Source organism: Eleutherodactylus coqui, chromosome 13 (assembly GCF_035609145.1).
Source record: "Eleutherodactylus coqui strain aEleCoq1 chromosome 13, aEleCoq1.hap1, whole genome shotgun sequence".
NCBI classification, from domain to species: domain Eukaryota; kingdom Metazoa; phylum Chordata; class Amphibia; order Anura; family Eleutherodactylidae; genus Eleutherodactylus; species Eleutherodactylus coqui.
Window position 1 is genome coordinate 96,577,932 of NC_089849.1, and position 7,500 is coordinate 96,585,431.

Here is a 7,500-nt window from a genome sequence, read left to right on the forward strand (position 1 = left end):
CTCCGTGTGGACCCACGGCATGGGTGGCTCCCTGGAACCCACCGGCGGTACATAAATATATCCCATTGCAGTGCCCAACACAGCTGATGTAACGTCAGCTGTAATGCAGGTGGGCAAAAAATTAATTGGATTACACTGTAGGCGAGGGCCCACAAAAATTGGTGTACCAACAGTACTAATGTACCTCAGAAAAATTGCCCATGCCCAACCAAGAGGGCAGGTGAAACCTATTAATCGCTTTGGTTAATGTGGCTTAAGTGGTAACTAGGCCTGGAGGCAGCCCAGTTTAACGAAAAATTGGTTCAAGTTAAAGTTTCAACGCTTTTAAGAGCATTGAAACTTATAAAAATTGTTTAGAAAAATTATATGACTGAGCCTTGTGGCCCTAAGAAAAATTGCCCGTTCGGCGTGATTACGTGAGGTTTCAGGAGGAGGAGCAGGAGGAGGAGGAGGAATATTATACACAGATTGATGAAGCAGAAATGTCCCCGTTTTGGAGGGTGAGAGAGAACGATGCTTCCATCCGCGGGTGCAGCCTACGTATTGTTTAGGTATCGCTGCTGTCCGCTGGTGCAGAAGAGAAGTCTGGGGAAATCCAGGCTTTGTTCATCTTGATGAGTGTAAGCCTGTCGGCACTGTCGGTTGACAGGTGGGTACGCTTATCTGTGATGATTCCCCCAGCCACACTAAACACACTCTCTGACAAGACGCTAGCCGCAGGACAAGCACCTCCAGGGCATACAGCGCGAGTTCAGGCCACGTGTCCAGCTTCGACACCCAGTAGTTGTAGGGGGCAGAGGCGTCACGGAGGACGGTCGTGCGATCGGCTACGTACTCCCTCACCATCCTTTTACAGTGCTCCCGCCGACTCAGCCGTGACTGGGGAGCGGTGACACAGTCTTGCTGGGGAGCCATAAAGCTGGCAAAGGCCTTGGAGAATGTTCCCCTGCCTGCGCTGTACATGCTGCATGATCTCTGCGCCTCCCCTGCTACCTGGCCCTCGGAACTGCGCCTTCTGCCACTAGCGCTGTCGGATGGGAAGTTTACCATCAGTTTGTCCACCAGCGCCCTGTGGTATTGCATCATTCTCGAACCCCTTTCCTCTTCGGGAATGAGAGTGCAAAGGCTCTCCTTATACCGTGGGTCGAGCAGTGTGTACACCCAGTAATCCGTAGTGGCCAGAATGCGTGTAACGCAAGGGTCACGAGAAAGGCATCCTAACATGAAGTCAGCCATGTGTGCCAGGGTACCTGTACGCAACACATGGCTGTCTTCACTAGGAAGATCACTTTCAGGATCCTCCTCCTCCTCCTCCTCTTCCTCCTCCTCAGCCCATACACGCTGAAAGGATGACAGGCAAGCAGCATGGGTACCGTCAGCAGTGGGCCAAGCTGTCTCTTCCCCCTCCTCCTCATCCTCCTCATGCTCCTCCTCCTCCTCCTGAACGTGCTGAGATATAGACAGGAGGGTGCTCTGACTATCCAGCGACATACTGTCTTCCCCCGGCTCTGTTTCCGAGCGCAAAGCGTCTGCCTTTATGCTTTGCAGGGAACTTCTCAAGATGCATAGCAGAGGAATGGTGACGCTAATGATTGCAGCATCGCCGCTCACCACCTGGGTAGACTCCTCAAATTTACCAAGGACCTGGCAGATGGCTGCCAACCAGGGCCACTCTTCTGTAAATAATTGAGGAGGCTGACTCACACTGCGCCGCGCAAGTTGGAGTTGGTATTCCACTATAGCTCTACGCTGCTCATAGAGTCTGGCCAACATGTGGAGCGTAGAGTTCCACTGTGTGGGCACGTCGCACAGCAGTCGGTGCACTGGCAGACTAAACCGATGTTGCAGTGTCTGCAGGGTGGCAGCGTGCGTGTGGGATTTGCGGAAATGTGCGCAGAGCTGGCGCACCTTTCCGAGCAGGTATGACAAGTGGGGGTAGCTTTTCAGAAAGCGCTGAACCACCAAATTAAACACATGGGCCAGGCATGGCACGTGCGTGAGGCTGCCGAGCTGCAGAGCCGCCACCAGCTTACGGCCGTTGTCACACACGACCATGCCCGGTTGGAGGCTCAGCGGCGCAAGCCAGCGGTCGGTCTGCTCTGTCAGACCCTGCAGCAGTTCGTGGGCCGTGTGCCTCTTCTCTCCTAAGCTGAGTAGTTTCAGCACGGCCTGCTGACGCTTGCCCAACGCTGTGCTGCCACGCCGCGTTACACCGACTGCTGGCGACGTGCTGCTGACACATCTTGATTGCAAGACAGAGGTTGCGTTGGAGGAGGAGGAGGAGGAAGGTGCTTTAGTGGAGGAAGCATACACCGCCGCAGATACCACCACCGAGCTGTGGCCCGCAATTCTGGGGGTGGGTAGGACGTGAGCGGTCCCAGGCTCTGACTCTGTCCCAGCCTCCACTAAATTCACCCAATGTGCCGTCAGGGAGATATAGTGGCCCTGCCCGCCTGTGCTTGTCCACGTGTCTGTTGTTAAGTGGACCTTGGCAGTAACTGCGTTGGTGAGGGAGCGTACAATGTTGCGGGAGACGTGGTCGTGCAGGCCTGGGACGGCACATCGGGAAAAGTAGTGGCGACTGGGAACTGAGTAGCGCGGGGCCGCCGCCGCCATCATGCTTTTGAAAGCCTCCGTTTCCACAAGCCTATACGGCAGCATCTCTAGGCTGATCAATTTTGCAATGTGCACGTTTAACGATTGAGCGTGCGGGTGCGTGGCGTCGTACTTGCGCTTGCGCTCAAACTGTGGCGCTAGCGACGTCTGGACGCTACGCTGAGAGACATTGCTGGAAGGGGCCGAGGACAGCGGAGGTGAGGGTGTGGGTGCAGGCCAGGAGACGGTAGTGCCTGTGTCCTCAGAGGGGGGTTGGATCTCAGTGGCAGGTTGGGGCACAGGGGGAGAGGCAGTGGTGCAAACCGGAGGCGGTGAACGGGCATCGTCCCACCTTGTGGGGTGCTTGGCCATCATATGCCTGCGCATGCTGTCGGTGGTGCCTCCCCAGCTGATCTTGGCGCGACAAAGGTTGCACACCACTGTTCGTCGGTCGTCAGGCGTCTCTGTGAAAAACTGCCACACCGTAGAGCACCTTGACCTGTGCAGGGTGGCATGGCGCGAGGGGGCGCTTTGGGAAACAGTTGGTGGATTATTCGGTCTGGCCCTGCCTCTACCCCTGGCCACCACACTGGCTCGGCCTGTGCCCACACCCTGACTTGGGCCTCCGCGTCCTCGCCCGCGTCCACGTTCTATAGGCCTACCCCTACCCCTCAGCATGGTGTATTACCAGTGATTTGATTTCTCAGGCAGGAAAGAAAGTGGCGCAAGCCTGCAGCCAAAATACAATTTTTTCCCTTGTTTTTCAAAGGACAAGCCACACTGCGTGTATTCAATGAATACTACTAAGTTTAATAACTGTGTTGTGGCCCTGCAAATGTGTCAGAGAACTGCAGTGATGCAAAGTTATTGGCTCCAGCAGATCAGGGATTTCCCATGCAGGAAAAAAATTGGCGCAAGCCTGCAGTAAAACGTAGCTGGCTGCGTCTGATTTTTTTTAACGTTCTGCACGCAGCACACACGTACCCAGAGCCCTGAGGACTGTCAGAGGCAGGCGAAATACAATTTTTTCCCTTGTTTTTCAAAGGACAAGCCACACTGCGTGTATTCAATGAATACTACTAAGTTTAATAACTGTGTTGTGGCCCTGCAAATGTGTCAGAGAACTGCAGTGATGCAAAGTTATTGGCTCCAGCAGATCAGGGATTTCCCATGCAGGAAAAAAATTGGCGCAAGCCTGCAGTAGAACGTAGCTGGCTGCGTCTGATTTTTTTTAACGTTCTGCACGCAGCACACACGTACCCAGAGCCCTGAGGACTGTCAGAGGCAGGCGAAATACAATTTTTTCCCTTGTTTTTCAAAGGACAAGCCACACTGCGTCTATTCAATGAATAATGTATGTCTTCTGGCCCTGCCTACACAATTCTATCCCTGTAGTATTAATGCTGGGTGCAATGGTCTGCACAGCCGGTTTTGAGAAAAGAAAAAAAAATGCAACACTGCTAACAGCAGCCTGGACAGTACTGCACACGGATAGATGTGGCCCTAGAAAGGACCGTTGGGGTTCTTGAAGCCTACACTCACTGCTAACACTCTCCCTGCCTAACCACCACTTCTGTCCCTATTGCAGGGCACAATGCTCTGCAGATCCAATTTTGAAAAAAAAAAAAAAATACAGTGCTAACACAGTACTGCACACTATTAGATGTGGCCCTGAGAAGGACCGTTGGGGTTCTTGAAGCCTACACTAACTCCTAACGCTCTCCCTACAGCAGCTCCAGCACGATACCACTGTCCCTCAGCTAACTCACAAGGCATGTGTGGCGAGCCACGGGAGGGGCCGACTTTTATACTCGGGTGACATCTGATCGCCCCAGCCACTCACAGCAGGGGGGTGGTATAGGGCTTGAACGTCACAGGGGGAAGTTGTAATGCCTTCCCTGTCTTTCAATTGGCCAGAAAAGCGCGCTAACGTCTCAGAGAGGAAACTGAAAGTAACCGGAACACCGCGTGGTGCTCGTTACGAGTAACGAGCATCCCGAACACCCTAATATTCGCACGAATATCAAGCTCGGATGAGTACGTTCGCTCATCTCTAATATACACACATATATATATATACACCTATATATATATATATATATACACCTATATATATATATATATATATAATCATATATATATATATATATATATATATATACACATATATATATATAATCATATATATATATATATATATATACACACATATATATAATCATATATATATATACATATATATAATATATACATATATATATATATATATATATATATATATACACATACATATATACATATATACATATATACATACATATATACACACATACATACATATATATGTGTGTGTGTGTGTGTGTGTGTGTGTGTGTGTGTATGTATCTCACACAGCCGGCCATACTCGCCAGCAGCTGCAGGCAGCAGCCGGACACTTCCTGGTTGCGTCACCGCGAGACCTCACTGACGCGGTCAGGAAGTATCCGGCTGCCGCAGCACCTGCCGGGTGACATGATACCCGGTGTATAAAATGACCGCCGACTTTAGACAAGAATTTGCTGTATTAAAAGTTCTTATTATAGGCCAGAAAATAGATCTGAGTATTTTTTTTTTTGTATTTTTGGATCCACTAATTGCTTTTATTATTTTTCTAGCAAACGTACAGGTGCCGAATTAGCACTAAGTGAACAAACCTTCGCAAACACATACCAACTGTCCAAATAAGATGTCTGTATGCAAACCTCCGGAATTAAGCCAATTGCAGGGTTCATTTTTTTTCTTCTTTACAGGTCAGCTGATACCTTTTTGCCTGAATACAGAGTTGACGCAGCATAGAGCCTGAGGTCTGAGATGTTGGCTCAGAAGGACGCTTACAAGCTGGTAATGGCCCATCACATGCTATGGAAATACATAAACGGGACCTGATGGAGGAATACGATGAAGATTATTGTCGGGCTGCATGTGTTGCTGCTCACTGTCCCTCATTACAGTGGCTTCAAAGTTTGTACACCAAGCTATTTAACCCCTTAGTGGCAAAGTCTGTTTGTGCTGGAGCGAACTTTTAGAAATCTCCCATGTGTCACTTAACATGTCATAACTCTGTAAAGGCTTTGCATATCCAAGTGATTCTGACATTGTTTTTTCATCCCCTTCTTGTTATTCATTTAGGTGGTAAAAATAGACTGTTAGAACTTGTGTATATTTATTGAAATGGCAAATATTGGCAAAAATTTCAATAAACTGTACTTTTTTCACATTTTTAAATGTTATATCTCTAATATGTGCTAAGATATATATTTCCATCTCTCTACTTTATTCTGGAAGCACGTTTTGAAAACCTTTTTTTTTCATTTAGGAGACGTACAAATTTAACATTACTTTTCAGTGTTTTGAGGAACACTGTGTTTTCCGGCACCAAGCCAAGATTGGAAAGGCTCATGAGTGTCAGAATGATAGGTACCCCCACAAATGACCCCATTTTATAAACTACACACCTTAACGTATTCACTGAGGGGGTCAGGAGGATTTTGACCCCACAATTTTTCAGGAATCACGCGCAGAAAACAAACCGCGGCATGCTCTAATTCTGTGCGGGGCTCGCAGAGCCCCGTACAGAAACGTCACTCTCCGGCTGCCGACTCTGCGCATGCGCCGGCTGCTGGCACATGAATCGGAGCTGCGGGAGCGTGCAAGTTCCGCACTGCTCTCTGCAGGCGCTCGGGTCGGGTCCCGCTGCGAGAATTCTCGCAGCCGGATCCAACCCGGCCGTCTGCAGGCGGCCATAGGCCTCATGTCCACTAGAAAAATACAATCCGCGCGGAATCGGCTTTCAATTGTATTATTTTTGCATGCAGATATCCGCACACATTGCTATCAATGTGATAGCAATGTGGCCAATCCGCGGTAAAATGGAGCATGCCGCGTTTTTTTCTCCCACGCATGAAAAACGCAATTCTATTAAAATTCCATCCGCGGGTGCAAAAATCAGTTTAATGGACCGCGGATGGCCAATGATTCCCTATGGGCAAATCCACTGCGGAAACCGCAATTCCATTTTGCTAGCGGGCATGAGGCCTTAAGGGCTCCTTCCCACAGACTGACATCCGCTATGTTGCCCGCAGCTATTAGGTTCTATTAAACCTAATAGCTCAATGCTTACGGTGCAGAATTTCACCGCGGAATTCCGCACCGTAAAATCACCCGTCCTCACCCGCGGCATGCTCTATTTGCCGCGGGTATACGCGTGGACGGCTTCCATTGCAGTCTATGGAAGCCGTCCATTCACGCTATCTTCCGCTGTAGCACAGTGGAAGATAGCCTGAAACCGCCTCTACGCCTACCGCGTCATATGACGCAGCCGGCGCATCACATGCCGCTGCGGCATGTCACGCGCTCTATTGCGCATGCGCGCCGAGTCTGATGCGGGACGTGGGACTCGGGATCCGGAGGTAAGTATTGGGGTCTCTGGGGGCCGCCGTGACAGGCTCCGCCACGGAATTCCATGGCGGAGCCCGTCACAGCCATGTGCAGCCAGCCTTACAGTGTGGGAAATCAGGAGTCTGAAAACATAAATAAGGTAAAACAAAAAAACAAATTCAAATCACATTTTATTATTTATTAAAAATGTGGATTTTACACCAAGTGTCATTCCCTGATAAACAAAAGGCCGCTGTGTTTGCGGGTCTTTTCTGTTTACTCCATCGTAGTAAAAGATTGCGCATTTTTTCTGGATCCTCCGTCATAATTCTTTGAAATAAAAAGTTTATAAAAAAAGGTGAGTCACAGGCAAAAAGCAGTCCATAAAACGAAGGGTTTCAAGATTGCTGAACGTCGAGGGTCTCTTCACTGTCTGCCAGCCTTCCCATTCTCAAGGACGTCAGATCTGCAGGAAATGACGAAAAATCA

The 7,500-nt window shown here is 49.5% G+C and overlaps 2 long non-coding RNA genes across 2 annotated transcripts in view; one reads left to right on the forward strand and one right to left on the reverse strand.

The window, feature by feature from the left end:
• Positions 1-5,687, forward strand: part of LOC136587964 (uncharacterized) — a 9,744-nt gene extending 4,057 nt beyond the window's left edge. The window contains exon 3 of the long non-coding RNA XR_010787524.1: positions 5,385-5,687. This is a non-coding gene — a long non-coding RNA (uncharacterized lncRNA). The remainder of the gene's footprint in view (positions 1-5,384) is intronic.
• Positions 5,688-7,185: 1,498 nt separating this feature from the next.
• LOC136588277 (uncharacterized) overlaps positions 7,186-7,500 on the reverse strand; it is a 2,874-nt gene continuing 2,559 nt past the window's right edge. Inside the window, exon 3 of the long non-coding RNA XR_010787562.1 lies at positions 7,186-7,477. This is a non-coding gene — a long non-coding RNA (uncharacterized lncRNA). The remainder of the gene's footprint in view (positions 7,478-7,500) is intronic.